The following is a 26598-nucleotide window of genomic DNA, read 5'->3' on the forward strand; positions in this document are numbered from 1 at the left end:
TAAACATGTTTGTCTGAGTCTTCTATCAAAAGTTACAGCGATTTATATGAAGTTGTTCAAAAACGCTTTATTTCGCCAAGACAATGCGTTTCTCACTGTTACATGCATTTGAATGGGAAACTCGCCCGAAACAAAGTATAGGTTTTCATTATGTGAATAATTTTAAAATCTTAGCTCAAACGGCTGCAAAACCTGTTTGCCCAGCACGGGGATATTGAGTTCTATAAGATAAAGCCATAAACATGTTTGTCTGAGTCTTCTATCAAAAGTTACAGCGATTTATATGAAGTTGTTCAAAAACGCTTTATTTCGCCAAGACAATGCGTTTCTCACTGTTACATGCATTTGAATGGGAAACTCGCCTGAGACAAAGTATAGGTTTTCATTATGTGAATAATTTTAAAATCTTAGCTCAAACGGCTGCAAAACCTGTTTGCCCAGCACGGGGATATTGAGTTCTATAAGATAAAGCCATAAACATGTTTGTCTGAGTCTTCTATCAAAAGTTACAGCGATTTATATGAAGTTGTTCAAAAACGCTTTATTTCGCCAAGACAATGCGTTTCTCACTGTTACATGCATTTGAATGGGAAACTCGCCTGAGACAAAGTATAGGTTTTCATTATGTGAATAATTTTAAAATCTTAGCTCAAACGGCTGCAAAACCTGTTTGCCCAGCACGGGGATATTGAGTTCTATAAGATAAAGCCATAAACATGTTTGTCTGAGTCTTCTATCAAAAGTTACAGCGATTTATATGAAGTTGTACAAAAACGCTTTATTTCGCCAAGACTGTGTGTTTCTCACTGTTACATGCATTTGAATGGGGAACTCGCCTGAAACAAAGTATAGGTTTTCATTATGTGAATAATTTTAAAATCTTAGCTCAAACGGCTGCAAAACCTGTTTTCCTAGCACGGGGATATTGAGTTCTATAAGATAAAGCCATAAACATGTTTGTCTGAGTCTTCTATCAAAAGTTACAGCGATTTATATGAAGTTGTACAAAAACGCTTTATTTCGCCAAGACTGTGTGTTTCTCACTGTTACATGCATTTGAATGGGGAACTCGCCTGAAACAAAGTATAGGTTTTCATTATGTGAATAATTTTAAAATCTTAGCTCAAACGGCTGCAAAACCTGTTTTCCTAGCACGGGGATATTGAGTTCTATAAGATAAAGCCATAAACATGTTTGTCTGAGTCTTCTATCAAAAGTTACAGCGATTTATATGAAGTTGTACAAAAACGCTTTATTTCGCCAAGACTGTGTGTTTCTCACTGTTACATGCATTTGAATGGGAAACTCGCCTGAAACAAAGTATAGGTTTTCATTATGTGAATAATTTTAAAATCTTAGCTCAAACGGCTGCAAAACCTGTTTGCCCAGCACGGGGACGTTGAGTTCTATAAGATAAAGCCATAAACATGTTTGTCTGAGTCTTCTATCAAAAGTTACAGCGATTTATATGAAGTTGTTCAAAAACGCTTTATTTCGCCAAGACAATGCGTTTCTCACTGTTACATGCATTTGAATGGGAAACTCGCCTGAGACAAAGTATAGGTTTTCATTATGTGAATAATTTTAAAATCTTAGCTCAAACGGCTGCAAAACCTGTTTGCCCAGCACGGGGATATTGAGTTCTATAAGATAAAGCCATAAACATGTTTGTCTGAGTCTTCTATCAAAAGTTACAGCGATTTATATGAAGTTGTTCAAAAACGCTTTATTTCGCCAAGACAATGCGTTTCTCACTGTTACATGCATTTGAATGGGAAACTCGCCTGAGAAAAAGTATAGGTTTTCATTATGTGAATAATTTTAAAATCTTAGCTCAAACGGCTGCAAAACCTGTTTGCCCAGCACGGGGATATTGAGTTCTATAAGATAAAGCCATAAACATGTTTGTCTGAGTCTTCTATCAAAAGTTACAGCGATTTATATGAAGTTGTTCAAAAACGCTTTATTTCGCCAAGACAATGCGTTTCTCACTGTTACATGCATTTGAATGGGAAACTCGCCTGAGACAAAGTATAGGTTTTCATTATGTGAATAATTTTAAAATCTTAGCTCAAACGGCTGCAAAACCTGTTTGCCCAGCACGGGGATATTGAGTTCTATAAGATAAAGCCATAAACATGTTTGTCTGAGTCTTCTATCAAAAGTTACAGCGATTTATATGAAGTTGTTCAAAAACGCTTTATTTCGCCAAGACAATGCGTTTCTCACTGTTACATGCATTTGAATGGGAAACTCGCCTGAGACAAAGTATAGGTTTTCATTATGTGAATAATTTTAAAATCTTAGCTCAAACGGCTGCAAAACCTGTTTGCCCAGCACGGGGATATTGAGTTCTATAAGATAAAGCCATAAACATGTTTGTCTGAGTCTTCTATCAAAAGTTACAGCGATTTATATGAAGTTGTTCAAAAACGCTTTATTTCGCCAAGACAATGCGTTTCTCACTGTTACATGCATTTGAATGGGAAACTCGCCTGAGACAAAGTATAGGTTTTCATTATGTGAATAATTTTAAAATCTTAGCTCAAACGGCTGCAAAACCTGTTTGCCCAGCACGGGGATATTGAGTTCTATAAGATAAAGCCATAAACATGTTTGTCTGAGTCTTCTATCAAAAGTTACAGCGATTTATATGAAGTTGTTCAAAAACGCTTTATTTCGCCAAGACAATGCGTTTCTCACTGTTACATGCATTTGAATGGGAAACTCGCCTGAGAAAAAGTATAGGTTTTCATTATGTGAATAATTTTAAAATCTTAGCTCAAACGGCTGCAAAACCTGTTTGCCCAGCACGGGGATATTGAGTTCTATAAGATAAAGCCATAAACATGTTTGTCTGAGTCTTCTATCAAAAGTTACAGCGATTTATATGAAGTTGTTCAAAAACGCTTTATTTCGCCAAGACAATGCGTTTCTCACTGTTACATGCATTTGAATGGGAAACTCGCCTGAAACAAAGTATAGGTTTTCATTATGTGAATAATTTTAAAATCTTAGCTCAAACGGCTGCAAAACCTGTTTGCCCAGCACGGGGATATTGAGTTCTATAAGATAAAGCCATAAACATGTTTGTCTGAGTCTTCTATCAAAAGTTACAGCGATTTATATGAAGTTGTTCAAAAACGCTTTATTTCGCCAAGACAATGCGTTTCTCACTGTTACATGCATTTGAATGGGAAACTCGCCCGAAACAAAGTATAGGTTTTCATTATGTGAATAATTTTAAAATCTTAGCTCAAACGGCTGCAAAACCTGTTTGCCCAGCACGGGGATATTGAGTTCTATAAGATAAAGCCATAAACATGTTTGTCTGAGTCTTCTATCAAAAGTTACAGCGATTTATATGAAGTTGTTCAAAAACGCTTTATTTCGCCAAGACAATGCGTTTCTCACTGTTACATGCATTTGAATGGGAAACTCGCCTGAGACAAAGTATAGGTTTTCATTATGTGAATAATTTTAAAATCTTAGCTCAAACGGCTGCAAAACCTGTTTGCCCAGCACGGGGATATTGAGTTCTATAAGATAAAGCCATAAACATGTTTGTCTGAGTCTTCTATCAAAAGTTACAGCGATTTATATGAAGTTGTTCAAAAACGCTTTATTTCGCCAAGACAATGCGTTTCTCACTGTTACATGCATTTGAATGGGAAACTCGCCTGAGACAAAGTATAGGTTTTCATTATGTGAATAATTTTAAAATCTTAGCTCAAACGGCTGCAAAACCTGTTTGCCCAGCACGGGGATATTGAGTTCTATAAGATAAAGCCATAAACATGTTTGTCTGAGTCTTCTATCAAAAGTTACAGCGATTTATATGAAGTTGTACAAAAACGCTTTATTTCGCCAAGACTGTGTGTTTCTCACTGTTACATGCATTTGAATGGGGAACTCGCCTGAAACAAAGTATAGGTTTTCATTATGTGAATAATTTTAAAATCTTAGCTCAAACGGCTGCAAAACCTGTTTTCCTAGCACGGGGATATTGAGTTCTATAAGATAAAGCCATAAACATGTTTGTCTGAGTCTTCTATCAAAAGTTACAGCGATTTATATGAAGTTGTACAAAAACGCTTTATTTCGCCAAGACAATGCGTTTCTCACTGTTACATGCATTTGAATGGGAAACTCGCCTGAGACAAAGTATAGGTTTTCATTATGTGAATAATTTTAAAATCTTAGCTCAAACGGCTGCAAAACCTGTTTGCCCAGCACGGGGATATTGAGTTCTATAAGATAAAGCCATAAACATGTTTGTCTGAGTCTTCTATCAAAAGTTACAGCGATTTATATGAAGTTGTTCAAAAACGCTTTATTTCGCCAAGACAATGCGTTTCTCACTGTTACATGCATTTGAATGGGAAACTCGCCTGAGACAAAGTATAGGTTTTCATTATGTGAATAATTTTAAAATCTTAGCTCAAACGGCTGCAAAACCTGTTTGCCCAGCACGGGGATATTGAGTTCTATAAGATAAAGCCATAAACATGTTTGTCTGAGTCTTCTATCAAAAGTTACAGCGATTTATATGAAGTTGTTCAAAAACGCTTTATTTCGCCAAGACAATGCGTTTCTCACTGTTACATGCATTTGAATGGGAAACTCGCCTGAGAAAAAGTATAGGTTTTCATTATGTGAATAATTTTAAAATCTTAGCTCAAACGGCTGCAAAACCTGTTTGCCCAGCACGGGGATATTGAGTTCTATAAGATAAAGCCATAAACATGTTTGTCTGAGTCTTCTATCAAAAGTTACAGCGATTTATATGAAGTTGTTCAAAAACGCTTTATTTCGCCAAGACAATGCGTTTCTCACTGTTACATGCATTTGAATGGGAAACTCGCCTGAGACAAAGTATAGGTTTTCATTATGTGAATAATTTTAAAATCTTAGCTCAAACGGCTGCAAAACCTGTTTGCCCAGCACGGGGATATTGAGTTCTATAAGATAAAGCCATAAACATGTTTGTCTGAGTCTTCTATCAAAAGTTACAGCGATTTATATGAAGTTGTTCAAAAACGCTTTATTTCGCCAAGACAATGCGTTTCTCACTGTTACATGCATTTGAATGGGAAACTCGCCCGAAACAAAGTATAGGTTTTCATTATGTGAATAATTTTAAAATCTTAGCTCAAACGGCTGCAAAACCTGTTTGCCCAGCACGGGGATATTGAGTTCTATAAGATAAAGCCATAAACATGTTTGTCTGAGTCTTCTATCAAAAGTTACAGCGATTTATATGAAGTTGTTCAAAAACGCTTTATTTCGCCAAGACAATGCGTTTCTCACTGTTACATGCATTTGAATGGGAAACTCGCCTGAGACAAAGTATAGGTTTTCATTATGTGAATAATTTTAAAATCTTAGCTCAAACGGCTGCAAAACCTGTTTGCCCAGCACGGGGATATTGAGTTCTATAAGATAAAGCCATAAACATGTTTGTCTGAGTCTTCTATCAAAAGTTACAGCGATTTATATGAAGTTGTTCAAAAACGCTTTATTTCGCCAAGACAATGCGTTTCTCACTGTTACATGCATTTGAATGGGAAACTCGCCTGAGACAAAGTATAGGTTTTCATTATGTGAATAATTTTAAAATCTTAGCTCAAACGGCTGCAAAACCTGTTTGCCCAGCACGGGGATATTGAGTTCTATAAGATAAAGCCATAAACATGTTTGTCTGAGTCTTCTATCAAAAGTTACAGCGATTTATATGAAGTTGTACAAAAACGCTTTATTTCGCCAAGACTGTGTGTTTCTCACTGTTACATGCATTTGAATGGGGAACTCGCCTGAAACAAAGTATAGGTTTTCATTATGTGAATAATTTTAAAATCTTAGCTCAAACGGCTGCAAAACCTGTTTTCCTAGCACGGGGATATTGAGTTCTATAAGATAAAGCCATAAACATGTTTGTCTGAGTCTTCTATCAAAAGTTACAGCGATTTATATGAAGTTGTACAAAAACGCTTTATTTCGCCAAGACTGTGTGTTTCTCACTGTTACATGCATTTGAATGGGGAACTCGCCTGAAACAAAGTATAGGTTTTCATTATGTGAATAATTTTAAAATCTTAGCTCAAACGGCTGCAAAACCTGTTTTCCTAGCACGGGGATATTGAGTTCTATAAGATAAAGCCATAAACATGTTTGTCTGAGTCTTCTATCAAAAGTTACAGCGATTTATATGAAGTTGTACAAAAACGCTTTATTTCGCCAAGACTGTGTGTTTCTCACTGTTACATGCATTTGAATGGGAAACTCGCCTGAAACAAAGTATAGGTTTTCATTATGTGAATAATTTTAAAATCTTAGCTCAAACGGCTGCAAAACCTGTTTGCCCAGCACGGGGACGTTGAGTTCTATAAGATAAAGCCATAAACATGTTTGTCTGAGTCTTCTATCAAAAGTTACAGCGATTTATATGAAGTTGTTCAAAAACGCTTTATTTCGCCAAGACAATGCGTTTCTCACTGTTACATGCATTTGAATGGGAAACTCGCCTGAGACAAAGTATAGGTTTTCATTATGTGAATAATTTTAAAATCTTAGCTCAAACGGCTGCAAAACCTGTTTGCCCAGCACGGGGATATTGAGTTCTATAAGATAAAGCCATAAACATGTTTGTCTGAGTCTTCTATCAAAAGTTACAGCGATTTATATGAAGTTGTTCAAAAACGCTTTATTTCGCCAAGACAATGCGTTTCTCACTGTTACATGCATTTGAATGGGAAACTCGCCTGAGACAAAGTATAGGTTTTCATTATGTGAATAATTTTAAAATCTTAGCTCAAACGGCTGCAAAACCTGTTTGCCCAGCACGGGGATATTGAGTTCTATAAGATAAAGCCATAAACATGTTTGTCTGAGTCTTCTATCAAAAGTTACAGCGATTTATATGAAGTTGTTCAAAAACGCTTTATTTCGCCAAGACAATGCGTTTCTCACTGTTACATGCATTTGAATGGGAAACTCGCCTGAGACAAAGTATAGGTTTTCATTATGTGAATAATTTTAAAATCTTAGCTCAAACGGCTGCAAAACCTGTTTGCCCAGCACGGGGATATTGAGTTCTATAAGATAAAGCCATAAACATGTTTGTCTGAGTCTTCTATCAAAAGTTACAGCGATTTATATGAAGTTGTTCAAAAACGCTTTATTTCGCCAAGACAATGCGTTTCTCACTGTTACATGCATTTGAATGGGAAACTCGCCTGAGACAAAGTATAGGTTTTCATTATGTGAATAATTTTAAAATCTTAGCTCAAACGGCTGCAAAACCTGTTTGCCCAGCACGGGGATATTGAGTTCTATAAGATAAAGCCATAAACATGTTTGTCTGAGTCTTCTATCAAAAGTTACAGCGATTTATATGAAGTTGTTCAAAAACGCTTTATTTCGCCAAGACAATGCGTTTCTCACTGTTACATGCATTTGAATGGGAAACTCGCCTGAGAAAAAGTATAGGTTTTCATTATGTGAATAATTTTAAAATCTTAGCTCAAACGGCTGCAAAACCTGTTTGCCCAGCACGGGGATATTGAGTTCTATAAGATAAAGCCATAAACATGTTTGTCTGAGTCTTCTATCAAAAGTTACAGCGATTTATATGAAGTTGTTCAAAAACGCTTTATTTCGCCAAGACAATGCGTTTCTCACTGTTACATGCATTTGAATGGGAAACTCGCCTGAGACAAAGTATAGGTTTTCATTATGTGAATAATTTTAAAATCTTAGCTCAAACGGCTGCAAAACCTGTTTGCCCAGCACGGGGATATTGAGTTCTATAAGATAAAGCCATAAACATGTTTGTCTGAGTCTTCTATCAAAAGTTACAGCGATTTATATGAAGTTGTTCAAAAACGCTTTATTTCGCCAAGACAATGCGTTTCTCACTGTTACATGCATTTGAATGGGAAACTCGCCCGAAACAAAGTATAGGTTTTCATTATGTGAATAATTTTAAAATCTTAGCTCAAACGGCTGCAAAACCTGTTTGCCCAGCACGGGGATATTGAGTTCTATAAGATAAAGCCATAAACATGTTTGTCTGAGTCTTCTATCAAAAGTTACAGCGATTTATATGAAGTTGTTCAAAAACGCTTTATTTCGCCAAGACAATGCGTTTCTCACTGTTACATGCATTTGAATGGGAAACTCGCCTGAGACAAAGTATAGGTTTTCATTATGTGAATAATTTTAAAATCTTAGCTCAAACGGCTGCAAAACCTGTTTGCCCAGCACGGGGATATTGAGTTCTATAAGATAAAGCCATAAACATGTTTGTCTGAGTCTTCTATCAAAAGTTACAGCGATTTATATGAAGTTGTTCAAAAACGCTTTATTTCGCCAAGACAATGCGTTTCTCACTGTTACATGCATTTGAATGGGAAACTCGCCTGAGACAAAGTATAGGTTTTCATTATGTGAATAATTTTAAAATCTTAGCTCAAACGGCTGCAAAACCTGTTTGCCCAGCACGGGGATATTGAGTTCTATAAGATAAAGCCATAAACATGTTTGTCTGAGTCTTCTATCAAAAGTTACAGCGATTTATATGAAGTTGTTCAAAAACGCTTTATTTCGCCAAGACAATGCGTTTCTCACTGTTACATGCATTTGAATGGGAAACTCGCCTGAGACAAAGTATAGGTTTTCATTATGTGAATAATTTTAAAATCTTAGCTCAAACGGCTGCAAAACCTGTTTGCCCAGCACGGGGATATTGAGTTCTATAAGATAAAGCCATAAACATGTTTGTCTGAGTCTTCTATCAAAAGTTACAGCGATTTATATGAAGTTGTTCAAAAACGCTTTATTTCGCCAAGACAATGCGTTTCTCACTGTTACATGCATTTGAATGGGAAACTCGCCTGAAACAAAGTATAGGTTTTCATTATGTGAATAATTTTAAAATCTTAGCTCAAACGGCTGCAAAACCTGTTTGCCCAGCACGGGGATATTGAGTTCTATAATATAAAGCCATAAACATGTTTGTCTGAGTCTTCTATCAAAAGTTACAGCGATTTATATGAAGTTGTTCAAAAACGCTTTATTTCGCCAAGACAATGCGTTTCTCACTGTTACATGCATTTGAATGGGAAACTCGCCTGAAACAAAGTATAGGTTTTCATTATGTGAATAATTTTAAAATCTTAGCTCAAACGGCTGCAAAACCTGTTTGCCCAGCACGGGGATATTGAGTTCTATAATATAAAGCCATAAACATGTTTGTCTGAGTCTTCTATCAAAAGTTACAGCGATTTATATGAAGTTGTTCAAAAACGCTTTATTTCGCCAAGACAATGCGTTTCTCACTGTTACATGCATTTGAATGGGAAACTCGCCTGAGACAAAGTATAGGTTTTCATTATGTGAATAATTTTAAAATCTTAGCTCAAACGGCTGCAAAACCTGTTTGCCCAGCACGGGGATATTGAGTTCTATAAGATAAAGCCATAAACATGTTTGTCTGAGTCTTCTATCAAAAGTTACAGCGATTTATATGAAGTTGTTCAAAAACGCTTTATTTCGCCAAGACAATGCGTTTCTCACTGTTACATGCATTTGAATGGGAAACTCGCCTGAGAAAAAGTATAGGTTTTCATTATGTGAATAATTTTAAAATCTTAGCTCAAACGGCTGCAAAACCTGTTTGCCCAGCACGGGGATATTGAGTTCTATAAGATAAAGCCATAAACATGTTTGTCTGAGTCTTCTATCAAAAGTTACAGCGATTTATATGAAGTTGTTCAAAAACGCTTTATTTCGCCAAGACAATGCGTTTCTCACTGTTACATGCATTTGAATGGGAAACTCGCCTGAGACAAAGTATAGGTTTTCATTATGTGAATAATTTTAAAATCTTAGCTCAAACGGCTGCAAAACCTGTTTGCCCAGCACGGGGATATTGAGTTCTATAAGATAAAGCCATAAACATGTTTGTCTGAGTCTTCTATCAAAAGTTACAGCGATGTATATGAAGTTGTTCAAAAACGCTTTATTTCGCCAAGACAATGCGTTTCTCACTGTTACATGCATTTGAATGGGAAACTCGCCTGAGACAAAGTATAGGTTTTCATTATGTGAATAATTTTAAAATCTTAGCTCAAACGGCTGCAAAACCTGTTTGCCCAGCACGGGGATATTGAGTTCTATAATATAAAGCCATAAACATGTTTGTCTGAGTCTTCTATCAAAAGTTACAGCGATTTATATGAAGTTGTTCAAAAACGCTTTATTTCGCCAAGACAATGCGTTTCTCACTGTTACATGCATTTGAATGGGAAACTCGCCTGAAACAAAGTATAGGTTTTCATTATGTGAATAATTTTAAAATCTTAGCTCAAACGGCTGCAAAACCTGTTTGCCCAGCACGGGGATATTGAGTTCTATAAGATAAAGCCATAAACATGTTTGTCTGAGTCTTCTATCAAAAGTTACAGCGATTTATATGAAGTTGTTCAAAAACGCTTTATTTCGCCAAGACAATGCGTTTCTCACTGTTACATGCATTTGAATGGGAAACTCGCCTGAGACAAAGTATAGGTTTTCATTATGTGAATAATTTTAAAATCTTAGCTCAAACGGCTGCAAAACCTGTTTGCCCAGCACGGGGATATTGAGTTCTATAAGATAAAGCCATAAACATGTTTGTCTGAGTCTTCTATGAAAAGTTACAGCGATTTATATGAAGTTGTTCAAAAACGCTTTATTTCGCCAAGACAATGCGTTTCTCACTGTTACATGCATTTGAATGGGGAACTCGCCTGAGACAAAGTATAGGTTTTCATTATGTGAATAATTTTGAAATCTTAGCTCAAACGGCTGCAAAACCTGTTTGCCCAGCACGGGGATATTGAGTTCTATAAGATAAAGCCATAAACATGTTTGTCTGAGTCTTCTATCAAAAGTTACAGCGATTTATATGAAGTTGTTCAAAAACGCTTTATTTCGCCAAGACAATGCGTTTCTCACTGTTACATGCATTTGAATGGGAAACTCGCCTGAAACAAAGTATAGGTTTTCATTATGTGAATAATTTTAAAATCTTAGCTCAAACGGCTGCAAAACCTGTTTGCCCAGCACGGGGATATTGAGTTCTATAAGATAAAGCCATAAACATGTTTGTCTGAGTCTTCTATCAAAAGTTACAGCGATTTATATGAAGTTGTTCAAAAACGCTTTATTTCGCCAAGACAATGCGTTTCTCACTGTTACATGCATTTGAATGGGAAACTCGCCTGAGACAAAGTATAGGTTTTCATTATGTGAATAATTTTAAAATCTTAGCTCAAACGGCTGCAAAACCTGTTTGCCCAGCACGGGGATATTGAGTTCTATAAGATAAAGCCATAAACATGTTTGTCTGAGTCTTCTATCAAAAGTTACAGCGATGTATATGAAGTTGTTCAAAAACGCTTTATTTCGCCAAGACAATGCGTTTCTCACTGTTACATGCATTTGAATGGGAAACTCGCCTGAGACAAAGTATAGGTTTTCATTATGTGAATAATTTTGAAATCTTAGCTCAAACGGCTGCAAAACCTGTTTGCCCAGCACGGGGATATTGAGTTCTATAAGATAAAGCCATAAACATGTTTGTCTGAGTCTTCTATCAAAAGTTACAGCGATTTATATGAAGTTGTTCAAAAACGCTTTATTTCGCCAAGACAATGCGTTTCTCACTGTTACATGCATTTGAATGGGAAACTCGCCTGAAACAAAGTATAGGTTTTCATTATGTGAATAATTTTAAAATCTTAGCTCAAACGGCTGCAAAACCTGTTTGCCCAGCACGGGGATATTGAGTTCTATAAGATAAAGCCATAAACATGTTTGTCTGAGTCTTCTATCAAAAGTTACAGCGATTTATATGAAGTTGTTCAAAAACGCTTTATTTCGCCAAGACAATGCGTTTCTCACTGTTACATGCATTTGAATGGGAAACTCGCCTGAGACAAAGTATAGGTTTTCATTATGTGAATAATTTTAAAATCTTAGCTCAAACGGCTGCAAAACCTGTTTGCCCAGCACGGGGATATTGAGTTCTATAAGATAAAGCCATAAACATGTTTGTCTGAGTCTTCTATCAAAAGTTACAGCGATGTATATGAAGTTGTTCAAAAACGCTTTATTTCGCCAAGACAATGCGTTTCTCACTGTTACATGCATTTGAATGGGAAACTCGCCTGAGACAAAGTATAGGTTTTCATTATGTGAATAATTTTAAAATCTTAGCTCAAACGGCTGCAAAACCTGTTTGCCCAGCACGGGGATATTGAGTTCTATAAGATAAAGCCATAAACATGTTTGTCTGAGTCTTCTATGAAAAGTTACAGCGATTTATATGAAGTTGTTCAAAAACGCTTTATTTCGCCAAGACAATGCGTTTCTCACTGTTACATGCATTTGAATGGGAAACTCGCCTGAAACAAAGTATAGGTTTTCATTATGTGAATAATTTTAAAATCTTAGCTCAAACGGCTGCAAAACCTGTTTGCCCAGCACGGGGATATTGAGTTCTATAATATAAAGCCATAAACATGTTTGTCTGAGTCTTCTATCAAAAGTTACAGCGATTTATATGAAGTTGTTCAAAAACGCTTTATTTCGCCAAGACAATGCGTTTCTCACTGTTACATGCATTTGAATGGGAAACTCGCCTGAAACAAAGTATAGGTTTTCATTATGTGAATAATTTTAAAATCTTAGCTCAAACGGCTGCAAAACCTGTTTGCCCAGCACGGGGATATTGAGTTCTATAAGATAAAGCCATAAACATGTTTGTCTGAGTCTTCTATCAAAAGTTACAGCGATTTATATGAAGTTGTTCAAAAACGCTTTATTTCGCCAAGACAATGCGTTTCTCACTGTTACATGCATTTGAATGGGAAACTCGCCTGAGACAAAGTATAGGTTTTCATTATGTGAATAATTTTAAAATCTTAGCTCAAACGGCTGCAAAACCTGTTTGCCCAGCACGGGGATATTGAGTTCTATAAGATAAAGCCATAAACATGTTTGTCTGAGTCTTCTATCAAAAGTTACAGCGATTTATATGAAGTTGTTCAAAAACGCTTTATTTCGCCAAGACAATGCGTTTCTCACTGTTACATGCATTTGAATGGGAAACTCGCCTGAAACAAAGTATAGGTTTTCATTATGTGAATAATTTTAAAATCTTAGCTCAAACGGCTGCAAAACCTGTTTGCCCAGCACGGGGATATTGAGTTCTATAATATAAAGCCATAAACATGTTTGTCTGAGTCTTCTATCAAAAGTTACAGCGATTTATATGAAGTTGTTCAAAAACGCTTTATTTCGCCAAGACAATGCGTTTCTCACTGTTACATGCATTTGAATGGGAAACTCGCCTGAAACAAAGTATAGGTTTTCATTATGTGAATAATTTTAAAATCTTAGCTCAAACGGCTGCAAAACCTGTTTGCCCAGCACGGGGATATTGAGTTCTATAAGATAAAGCCATAAACATGTTTGTCTGAGTCTTCTATGAAAAGTTACAGCGATTTATATGAAGTTGTTCAAAAACGCTTTATTTCGCCAAGACAATGCGTTTCTCACTGTTACATGCATTTGAATGGGAAACTCGCCTGAGAAAAAGTATAGGTTTTCATTATGTGAATAGTTTTAAAATCTTAGCTCAAACGGCTGCAAAACCTGTTTGCCCAGCACGGGGATATTGAGTTCTATAAGATAAAGCCATAAACATGTTTGTCTGAGTCTTCTATCAAAAGTTACAGCGATTTATATGAAGTTGTTCAAAAACGCTTTATTTCGCCGAGACAATGCGTTTCTCACTGTTACATGCATTTGAATGGGAAACTCGCCTGAGAAAAAGTATAGGTTTTCATTATGTGAATAATTTTAAAATCTTAGCTCAAACGGCTGCAAAACCTGTTTGCCCAGCACGGGGATATTGAGTTCTATAAGATAAAGCCATAAACATGTTTGTCTGAGTCTTCTATCAAAAGTTACAGCGATTTATATGAAGTTGTTCAAAAACGCTTTATTTCGCCAAGACAATGCGTTTCTCACTGTTACATGCATTTGAATGGGAAACTCGCCTGAGAAAAAGTATAGGTTTTCATTATGTGAATAATTTTAAAATCTTAGCTCAAACGGCTGCAAAACCTGTTTGCCCAGCACGGGGATATTGAGTTCTATAAGATAAAGCCATAAACATGTTTGTCTGAGTCTTCTATCAAAAGTTACAGCGATTTATATGAAGTTGTTCAAAAACGCTTTATTTCGCCAAGACAATGCGTTTCTCACTGTTACATGCATTTGAATGGGAAACTCGCCTGAGACAAAGTATAGGTTTTCATTATGTGAATAATTTTAAAATCTTAGCTCAAACGGCTGCAAAACCTGTTTGCCCAGCACGGGGATATTGAGTTCTATAAGATAAAGCCATAAACATGTTTGTCTGAGTCTTCTATCAAAAGTTACAGCGATTTATATGAAGTTGTTCAAAAACGCTTTATTTCGCCAAGACAATGCGTTTCTCACTGTTACATGCATTTGAATGGGAAACTCGCCTGAGAAAAAGTATAGGTTTTCATTATGTGAATAATTTTAAAATCTTAGCTCAAACGGCTGCAAAACCTGTTTGCCCAGCACGGGGATATTGAGTTCTATAAGATAAAGCCATAAACATGTTTGTCTGAGTCTTCTATCAAAAGTTACAGCGATTTATATGAAGTTGTTCAAAAACGCTTTATTTCGCCAAGACAATGCGTTTCTCACTGTTACATGCATTTGAATGGGAAACTCGCCTGAGAAAAAGTATAGGTTTTCATTATGTGAATAATTTTAAAATCTTAGCTCAAACGGCTGCAAAACCTGTTTGCCCAGCACGGGGATATTGAGTTCTATAAGATAAAGCCATAAACATGTTTGTCTGAGTCTTCTATCAAAAGTTACAGCGATTTATATGAAGTTGTTCAAAAACGCTTTATTTCGCCAAGACAATGCGTTTCTCACTGTTACATGCATTTGAATGGGAAACTCGCCTGAGACAAAGTATAGGTTTTCATTATGTGAATAATTTTAAAATCTTAGCTCAAACGGCTGCAAAACCTGTTTGCCCAGCACGGGGATATTGAGTTCTATAAGATAAAGCCATAAACATGTTTGTCTGAGTCTTCTATCAAAAGTTACAGCGATTTATATGAAGTTGTTCAAAAACGCTTTATTTCGCCAAGACAATGCGTTTCTCACTGTTACATGCATTTGAATGGGAAACTCGCCTGAGAAAAAGTATAGGTTTTCATTATGTGAATAATTTTAAAATCTTAGCTCAAACGGCTGCAAAACCTGTTTGCCCAGCACGGGGATATTGAGTTCTATAAGATAAAGCCATAAACATGTTTGTCTGAGTCTTCTATCAAAAGTTACAGCGATTTATATGAAGTTGTTCAAAAACGCTTTATTTCGCCAAGACAATGCGTTTCTCACTGTTACATGCATTTGAATGGGAAACTCGCCCGAAACAAAGTATAGGTTTTCATTATGTGAATAATTTTAAAATCTTAGCTCAAACGGCTGCAAAACCTGTTTGCCCAGCACGGGGATATTGAGTTCTATAAGATAAAGCCATAAACATGTTTGTCTGAGTCTTCTATCAAAAGTTACAGCGATTTATATGAAGTTGTTCAAAAACGCTTTATTTCGCCAAGACAATGCGTTTCTCACTGTTACATGCATTTGAATGGGAAACTCGCCTGAGACAAAGTATAGGTTTTCATTATGTGAATAATTTTAAAATCTTAGCTCAAACGGCTGCAAAACCTGTTTGCCCAGCACGGGGATATTGAGTTCTATAAGATAAAGCCATAAACATGTTTGTCTGAGTCTTCTATCAAAAGTTACAGCGATTTATATGAAGTTGTTCAAAAACGCTTTATTTCGCCAAGACAATGCGTTTCTCACTGTTACATGCATTTGAATGGGAAACTCGCCTGAGACAAAGTATAGGTTTTCATTATGTGAATAATTTTAAAATCTTAGCTCAAACGGCTGCAAAACCTGTTTGCCCAGCACGGGGATATTGAGTTCTATAAGATAAAGCCATAAACATGTTTGTCTGAGTCTTCTATCAAAAGTTACAGCGATTTATATGAAGTTGTTCAAAAACGCTTTATTTCGCCAAGACAATGCGTTTCTCACTGTTACATGCATTTGAATGGGAAACTCGCCTGAGACAAAGTATAGGTTTTCATTATGTGAATAATTTTAAAATCTTAGCTCAAACGGCTGCAAAACCTGTTTGCCCAGCACGGGGATATTGAGTTCTATAAGATAAAGCCATAAACATGTTTGTCTGAGTCTTCTATCAAAAGTTACAGCGATTTATATGAAGTTGTTCAAAAACGCTTTATTTCGCCAAGACAATGCGTTTCTCACTGTTACATGCATTTGAATGGGAAACTCGCCTGAGACAAAGTATAGGTTTTCATTATGTGAATAATTTTAAAATCTTAGCTCAAACGGCTGCAAAACCTGTTTGCCCAGCACGGGGATATTGAGTTCTATAAGATAAAGCCATAAACATGTTTGTCTGAGTCTTCTATCAAAAGTTACAGCGATTTATATGAAGTTGTTCAAAAACGCTTTATTTCGCCAAGACAATGCGTTTCTCACTGTTACATGCATTTGAATGGGAAACTCGCCCGAAACAAAGTATAGGTTTTCATTATGTGAATAATTTTAAAATCTTAGCTCAAACGGCTGCAAAACCTGTTTGCCCAGCACGGGGATATTGAGTTCTATAAGATAAAGCCATAAACATGTTTGTCTGAGTCTTCTATCAAAAGTTACAGCGATTTATATGAAGTTGTTCAAAAACGCTTTATTTCGCCAAGACAATGCGTTTCTCACTGTTACATGCATTTGAATGGGAAACTCGCCTGAGACAAAGTATAGGTTTTCATTATGTGAATAATTTTAAAATCTTAGCTCAAACGGCTGCAAAACCTGTTTGCCCAGCACGGGGATATTGAGTTCTATAAGATAAAGCCATAAACATGTTTGTCTGAGTCTTCTATCAAAAGTTACAGCGATTTATATGAAGTTGTTCAAAAACGCTTTATTTCGCCAAGACAATGCGTTTCTCACTGTTACATGCATTTGAATGGGAAACTCGCCTGAGACAAAGTATAGGTTTTCATTATGTGAATAATTTTAAAATCTTAGCTCAAACGGCTGCAAAACCTGTTTGCCCAGCACGGGGATATTGAGTTCTATAAGATAAAGCCATAAACATGTTTGTCTGAGTCTTCTATCAAAAGTTACAGCGATTTATATGAAGTTGTTCAAAAACGCTTTATTTCGCCAAGACAATGCGTTTCTCACTGTTACATGCATTTGAATGGGAAACTCGCCTGAGACAAAGTATAGGTTTTCATTATGTGAATAATTTTAAAATCTTAGCTCAAACGGCTGCAAAACCTGTTTGCCCAGCACGGGGATATTGAGTTCTATAAAATAAAGCCATAAACATGTTTGTCTGAGTCTTCTATCAAAAGTTACAGCGATTTATATGAAGTTGTTCAAAAACGCTTTATTTCGCCAAGACAATGCGTTTCTCACTGTTACATGCATTTGAATGGGAAACTCGCCCGAAACAAAGTATAGGTTTTCATTATGTGAATAATTTTAAAATCTTAGCTCAAACGGCTGCAAAACCTGTTTGCCCAGCACGGGGATATTGAGTTCTATAAGATAAAGCCATAAACATGTTTGTCTGAGTCTTCTATCAAAAGTTACAGCGATTTATATGAAGTTGTTCAAAAACGCTTTATTTCGCCAAGACAATGCGTTTCTCACTGTTACATGCATTTGAATGGGAAACTCGCCTGAGACAAAGTATAGGTTTTCATTATGTGAATAATTTTAAAATCTTAGCTCAAACGGCTGCAAAACCTGTTTGCCCAGCACGGGGATATTGAGTTCTATAAGATAAAGCCATAAACATGTTTGTCTGAGTCTTCTATGAAAAGTTACAGCGATTTATATGAAGTTGTTCAAAAACGCTTTATTTCGCCAAGACAATGCGTTTCTCACTGTTACATGCATTTGAATGGGAAACTCGCCTGAGAAAAAGTATAGGTTTTCATTATGTGAATAATTTTAAAATCTTAGCTCAAACGGCTGCAAAACCTGTTTGCCCAGCACGGGGATATTGAGTTCTATAAGATAAAGCCATAAACATGTTTGTCTGAGTCTTCTATCAAAAGTTACAGCGATTTATATGAAGTTGTTCAAAAACGCTTTATTTCGCCAAGACAATGCGTTTCTCACTGTTACATGCATTTGAATGGGAAACTCGCCCGAAACAAAGTATAGGTTTTCATTATGTGAATAATTTTAAAATCTTAGCTCAAACGGCTGCAAAACCTGTTTGCCCAGCACGGGGATATTGAGTTCTATAAGATAAAGCCATAAACATGTTTGTCTGAGTCTTCTATCAAAAGTTACAGCGATTTATATGAAGTTGTTCAAAAACGCTTTATTTCGCCAAGACAATGCGTTTCTCACTGTTACATGCATTTGAATGGGAAACTCGCCCGAAACAAAGTATAGGTTTTCATTATGTGAATAATTTTAAAATCTTAGCTCAAACGGCTGCAAAACCTGTTTGCCCAGCACGGGGATATTGAGTTCTATAAGATAAAGCCATAAACATGTTTGTCTGAGTCTTCTATCAAAAGTTACAGCGATTTATATGAAGTTGTTCAAAAACGCTTTATTTCGCCAAGACAATGCGTTTCTCACTGTTACATGCATTTGAATGGGAAACTCGCCTGAGACAAAGTATAGGTTTTCATTATGTGAATAATTTTAAAATCTTAGCTCAAACGGCTGCAAAACATGTTTGCCCAGCACGGGGATATTGAGTTCTATAAGATAAAGCCATAAACATGTTTGTCTGAGTCTTCTATCAAAAGTTACAGCGATTTATATGAAGTTGTTCAAAAACGCTTTATTTCGCCAAGACAATGCGTTTCTCACTGTTACATGCATTTGAATGGGAAACTCGCCTGAGACAAAGTATAGGTTTTCATTATGTGAATAATTTTAAAATCTTAGCTCAAACGGCTGCAAAACCTGTTTGCCCAGCACGGGGATATTGAGTTCTATAAGATAAAGCCATAAACATGTTTGTCTGAGTCTTCTATCAAAAGTTACAGCGATTTATATGAAGTTGTTCAAAAACGCTTTATTTCGCCAAGACAATGCGTTTCTCACTGTTACATGCATTTGAATGGGAAACTCGCCTGAGACAAAGTATAGGTTTTCATTATGTGAATAATTTTAAAATCTTAGCTCAAACGGCTGCAAAACCTGTTTGCCCAGCACGGGGATATTGAGTTCTATAAGATAAAGCCATAAACATGTTTGTCTGAGTCTTCTATCAAAAGTTACAGCGATTTATATGAAGTTGTTCAAAAACGCTTTATTTCGCCAAGACAATGCGTTTCTCACTGTTACATGCATTTGAATGGGAAACTCGCCTGAGACAAAGTATAGGTTTTCATTATGTGAATAATTTTAAAATCTTAGCTCAAACGGCTGCAAAACCTGTTTGCCCAGCACGGGGATATTGAGTTCTATAAGATAAAGCCATAAACATGTTTGTCTGAGTCTTCTATCAAAAGTTACAGCGATTTATATGAAGTTGTTCAAAAACGCTTTATTTCGCCAAGACAATGCGTTTCTCACTGTTACATGCATTTGAATGGGAAACTCGCCTGAAACAAAGTATAGGTTTTCATTATGTGAATAATTTTAAAATCTTAGCTCAAACGGCTGCAAAACCTGTTTGCCCAGCACGGGGATATTGAGTTCTATAATATAAAGCCATAAACATGTTTGTCTGAGTCTTCTATCAAAAGTTACAGCGATTTATATGAAGTTGTTCAAAAACGCTTTATTTCGCCAAGACAATGCGTTTCTCACTGTTACATGCATTTGAATGGGAAACTCGCCTGAGACAAAGTATAGGTTTTCATTATGTGAATAATTTTAAAATCTTAGCTCAAACGGCTGCAAAACCTGTTTGCCCAGCACGGGGATATTGAGTTCTATAAGATAAAGCCATAAACATGTTTGTCTGAGTCTTCTATCAAAAGTTACAGCGATTTATATGAAGTTGTTCAAAAACGCTTTATTTCGCCAAGACAATGCGTTTCTCACTGTTACATGCATTTGAATGGGAAACTCGCCTGAAACAAAGTATAGGTTTTCATTATGTGAATAATTTTAAAATCTTAGCTCAAACGGCTGCAAAACCTGTTTGCCCAGCACGGGGATATTGAGTTCTATAATATAAAGCCATAAACATGTTTGTCTGAGTCTTCTATCAAAAGTTACAGCGATTTATATGAAGTTGTTCAAAAACGCTTTATTTCGCCAAGACAATGCGTTTCTCACTGTTACATGCATTTGAATGGGAAACTCGCCTGAGACAAAGTATAGGTTTTCATTATGTGAATAATTTTAAAATCTTAGCTCAAACGGCTGCAAAACCTGTTTGCCCAGCACGGGGATATTGAGTTCTATAAGATAAAGCCATAAACATGTTTGTCTGAGTCTTCTATGAAAAGTTACAGCGATTTATATGAAGTTGTTCAAAAACGCTTTATTTCGCCAAGACAATGCGTTTCTCACTGTTACATGCATTTGAATGGGAAACTCGCCTGAGACAAAGTATAGGTTTTCATTATGTGAATAATTTTAAAATCTTAGCTCAAACGGCTGCAAAACCTGTTTGCCCAGCACGGGGATATTGAGTTCTATAATATAAAGCCATAAACATGTTTGTCTGAGTCTTCTATCAAAAGTTACAGCGATTTATATGAAGTTGTTCAAAAACGCTTTATTTCGCCAAGACAATGCGTTTCTCACTGTTACATGCATTTGAATGGGAAACTCGCCTGAAACAAAGTATAGGTTTTCATTATGTGAATAATTTTAAAATCTTAGCTCAAACGGCTGCAAAACCTGTTTGCCCAGCACGGGGATATTGAGTTCTATAATATAAAGCCATAAACATGTTTGTCTGAGTCTTCTATCAAAAGTTACAGCGATTTATATGAAGTTGTTCAAAAACGCTTTATTTCGCCAAGACAATGCGTTTCTCACTGTTACATGCATTTGAATGGGAAACTCGCCTGAGACAAAGTATAGGTTTTCATTATGTGAATAATTTTAGAATCTTAGCTCAAACGGCTGCAAAACCTGTTTGCCCAGCACGGGGATATTGAGTTCTATAATATAAAGCCATAAACATGTTTGTCTGAGTCTTCTATCAAAAGTTACAGCGATTTATATGAAGTTGTTCAAAAACGCTTTATTTCGCCAAGACAATGCGTTTCTCACTGTTACATGCATTTGAATGGGAAACTCGCCTGAGACAAAGTATAGGTTTTCATTATGTGAATAATTTTAAAATCTTAGCTCAAACGGCTGCAAAACCTGTTTGCCCAGCACGGGGATATTGAGTTCTATAAGATAAAGCCATAAACATGTTTGTCTGAGTCTTCTATCAAAAGTTACAGCGATTTATATGAAGTTGTTCAAAAACGCTTTATTTCGCCAAGACAATGCATTTCTCACTGTTACATGCATTTGAATGGGAAACTCGCCTGAGACAAAGTATAGGTTTTCATTATGTGAATAATTTTAAAATCTTAGCTCAAACGGCTGCAAAACCTGTTTGCCCAGCACGGGGATATTGAGTTCTATAAGATAAAGCCATAAACATGTTTGTCTGAGTCTTCTATCAAAAGTTACAGCGATTTATATGAAGTTGTTCAAAAACGCTTTATTTCGCCAAGACAATGCGTTTCTCACTGTTACATGCATTTGAATGGGAAACTCGCCTGAAACAAAGTATAGGTTTTCATTATGTGAATAATTTTAAAATCTTAGCTCAAACGGCTGCAAAACCTGTTTGCCCAGCACGGGGATATTGAGTTCTATAATATAAAGCCATAAACATGTTTGTCTGAGTCTTCTATCAAAAGTTACAGCGATTTATATGAAGTTGTTCAAAAACGCTTTATTTCGCCAAGACAATGCGTTTCTCACTGTTACATGCATTTGAATGGGAAACTCGCCTGAGACAAAGTATAGGTTTTCATTATGTGAATAATTTTAAAATCTTAGCTCAAACGGCTGCAAAACCTGTTTGCCCAGCACGGGGATATTGAGTTCTATAAGATAAAGCCATAAACATGTTTGTCTGAGTCTTCTATCAAAAGTTACAGCGATTTATATGAAGTTGTTCAAAAACGCTTTATTTCGCCAAGACAATGCGTTTCTCACTGTTACATGCATTTGAATGGGAAACTCGCCTGAGACAAAGTATAGGTTTTCATTATGTGAATAATTTTAAAATCTTAGCTCAAACGGCTGCAAAACCTGTTTGCCCAGCACGGGGATATTGAGTTCTATAAGATAAAGCCATAAACATGTTTGTCTGAGTCTTCTATCAAAAGTTACAGCGATTTATATGAAGTTGTTCAAAAACGCTTTATTTCGCCAAGACAATGCGTTTCTCACTGTTACATGCATTTGAATGGGAAACTCGCCTGAGACAAAGTATAGGTTTTCATTATGTGAATAATTTTAAAATCTTAGCTCAAACGGCTGCAAAACCTGTTTGCCCAGCACGGGGATATTGAGTTCTATAAGATAAAGCCATAAACATGTTTGTCTGAGTCTTCTATCAAAAGTTACAGCGATTTATATGAAGTTGTTCAAAAACGCTTTATTTCGCCAAGACAATGCGTTTCTCACTGTTACATGCATTTGAATGGGAAACTCGCCCGAAACAAAGTATAGGTTTTCATTATGTGAATAATTTTAAAATCTTAGCTCAAACGGCTGCAAAACCTGTTTGCCCAGCACGGGGATATTGAGTTCTATAAGATAAAGCCATAAACATGTTTGTCTGAGTCTTCTATCAAAAGTTACAGCGATTTATATGAAGTTGTTCAAAAACGCTTTATTTCGCCAAGACAATGCGTTTCTCACTGTTACATGCATTTGAATGGGAAACTCGCCTGAGACAAAGTATAGGTTTTCATTATGTGAATAATTTTAAAATCTTAGCTCAAACGGCTGCAAAACCTGTTTGCCCAGCACGGGGATATTGAGTTCTATAAGATAAAGCCATAAACATGTTTGTCTGAGTCTTCTATGAAAAGTTACAGCGATTTATATGAAGTTGTTCAAAAACGCTTTATTTCGCCAAGACAATGCGTTTCTCACTGTTACATGCATTTGAATGGGAAACTCGCCTGAGAAAAAGTATAGGTTTTCATTATGTGAATAATTTTAAAATCTTAGCTCAAACGGCTGCAAAACCTGTTTGCCCAGCACGGGGATATTGAGTTCTATAAGATAAAGCCATAAACATGTTTGTCTGAGTCTTCTATCAAAAGTTACAGCGATTTATATGAAGTTGTTCAAAAACGCTTTATTTCGCCAAGACAATGCGTTTCTCACTGTTACATGCATTTGAATGGGAAACTCGCCCGAAACAAAGTATAGGTTTTCATTATGTGAATAATTTTAAAATCTTAGCTCAAACGGCTGCAAAACCTGTTTGCCCAGCACGGGGATATTGAGTTCTATAAGATAAAGCCATAAACATGTTTGTCTGAGTCTTCTATCAAAAGTTACAGCGATTTATATGAAGTTGTTCAAAAACGCTTTATTTCGCCAAGACAATGCGTTTCTCACTGTTACATGCATTTGAATGGGAAACTCGCCTGAGACAAAGTATAGGTTTTCATTATGTGAATAATTTTAAAATCTTAGCTCAAACGGCTGCAAAACATGTTTGCCCAGCACGGGGATATTGAGTTCTATAAGATAAAGCCATAAACATGTTTGTCTGAGTCTTCTATCAAAAGTTACAGCGATTTATATGAAGTTGTTCAAAAACGCTTTATTTCGCCAAGACAATGCGTTTCTCACTGTTACATGCATTTGAATGGGAAACTCGCCTGAGACAAAGTATAGGTTTTCATTATGTGAATAATTTTAAAATCTTAGCTCAAACGGCTGCAAAACCTGTTTGCCCAGCACGGGGATATTGAGTTCTATAAGATAAAGCCATAAACATGTTTGTCTGAGTCTTCTATCAAAAGTTACAGCGATTTATATGAAGTTGTTCAAAAACGCTTTATTTCGCCAAGACAATGCGTTTCTCACTGTTACATGCATTTGAATGGGAAACTCGCCTGAGACAAAGTATAGGTTTTCATTATGTGAATAATTTTAAAATCTTAGCTCAAACGGCTGCAAAACCTGTTTGCCCAGCACGGGGATATTGAGTTCTATAAGATAAAGCCATAAACATGTTTGTCTGAGTCTTCTATCAAAAGTTACAGCGATTTATATGAAGTTGTTCAAAAACGCTTTATTTCGCCAAGACAATGCGTTTCTCACTGTTACATGCATTTGAATGGGAAACTCGCCTGAGACAAAGTATAGGTTTTCATTATGTGAATAATTTTAAAATCTTAGCTCAAACGGCTGCAAAACCTGTTTGCCCAGCACGGGGATATTGAGTTCTATAAGATAAAGCCATAAACATGTTTGTCTGAGTCTTCTATCAAAAGTTACAGCGATTTATATGAAGTTGTTCAAAAACGCTTTATTTCGCCAAGACAATGCGTTTCTCACTGTTACATGCATTTGAATGGGAAACTCGCCTGAAACAAAGTATAGGTTTTCATTATGTGAATAATTTTAAAATCTTAGCTCAAACGGCTGCAAAACCTGTTTGCCCAGCACGGGGATATTGAGTTCTATAATATAAAGCCATAAACATGTTTGTCTGAGTCTTCTATCAAAAGTTACAGCGATTTATATGAAGTTGTTCAAAAACGCTTTATTTCGCCAAGACAATGCGTTTCTCACTGTTACATGCATTTGAATGGGAAACTCGCCTGAGACAAAGTATAGGTTTTCATTATGTGAATAATTTTAAAATCTTAGCTCAAACGGCTGCAAAACCTGTTTGCCCAGCACGGGGATATTGAGTTCTATAAGATAAAGCCATAAACATGTTTGTCTGAGTCTTCTATCAAAAGTTACAGCGATTTATATGAAGTTGTTCAAAAACGCTTTATTTCGCCAAGACAATGCGTTTCTCACTGTTACATGCATTTGAATGGGAAACTCGCCTGAAACAAAGTATAGGTTTTCATTATGTGAATAATTTTAAAATCTTAGCTCAAACGGCTGCAAAACCTGTTTGCCCAGCACGGGGATATTGAGTTCTATAATATAAAGCCATAAACATGTTTGTCTGAGTCTTCTATCAAAAGTTACAGCGATTTATATGAAGTTGTTCAAAAACGCTTTATTTCGCCAAGACAATGCGTTTCTCACTGTTACATGCATTTGAATGGGAAACTCGCCTGAGACAAAGTATAGGTTTTCATTATGTGAATAATTTTAAAATCTTAGCTCAAACGGCTGCAAAACCTGTTTGCCCAGCACGGGGATATTGAGTTCTATAAGATAAAGCCATAAACATGTTTGTCTGAGTCTTCTATCAAAAGTTACAGCGATTTATATGAAGTTGTTCAAAAACGCTTTATTTCGCCAAGACAATGCGTTTCTCACTGTTACATGCATTTGAATGGGAAACTCGCCTGAGACAAAGTATAGGTTTTCATTATGTGAATAATTTTAAAATCTTAGCTCAAACGGCTGCAAAACCTGTTTGCCCAGCACGGGGATATTGAGTTCTATAAGATAAAGCCATAAACATGTTTGTCTGAGTCTTCTATCAAAAGTTACAGCGATTTATATGAAGTTGTTCAAAAACGCTTTATTTCGCCAAGACAATGCGTTTCTCACTGTTACATGCATTTGAATGGGAAACTCGCCTGAAACAAAGTATAGGTTTTCATTATGTGAATAATTTTAAAATCTTAGCTCAAACGGCTGCAAAACCTGTTTGCCCAGCACGGGGATATTGAGTTCTATAATATAAAGCCATAAACATGTTTGTCTGAGTCTTCTATCAAAAGTTACAGCGATTTATATGAAGTTGTTCAAAAACGCTTTATTTCGCCAAGACAATGCGTTTCTCACTGTTACATGCATTTGAATGGGAAACTCGCCTGAGACAAAGTATAGGTTTTCATTATGTGAATAATTTTAAAATCTTAGCTCAAACGGCTGCAAAACCTGTTTGCCCAGCACGGGGATATTGAGTTCTATAAGATAAAGCCATAAACATGTTTGTCTGAGTCTTCTATCAAAAGTTACAGCGATTTATATGAAGTTGTTCAAAAACGCTTTATTTCGCCAAGACAATGCGTTTCTCACTGTTACATGCATTTGAATGGGAAACTCGCCTGAGACAAAGTATAGGTTTTCATTATGTGAATAATTTTAAAATCTTAGCTCAAACGGCTGCAAAACCTGTTTGCCCAGCACGGGGATATTGAGTTCTATAAGATAAAGCCATAAACATGTTTGTCTGAGTCTTCTATCAAAAGTTACAGCGATTTATATGAAGTT

The sequence above is a fragment of the Aulonocara stuartgranti genome (assembly GCF_965226115.1).
Source record: "Aulonocara stuartgranti genome assembly, chromosome: 22".
NCBI classification, from domain to species: domain Eukaryota; kingdom Metazoa; phylum Chordata; class Actinopteri; order Cichliformes; family Cichlidae; genus Aulonocara; species Aulonocara stuartgranti.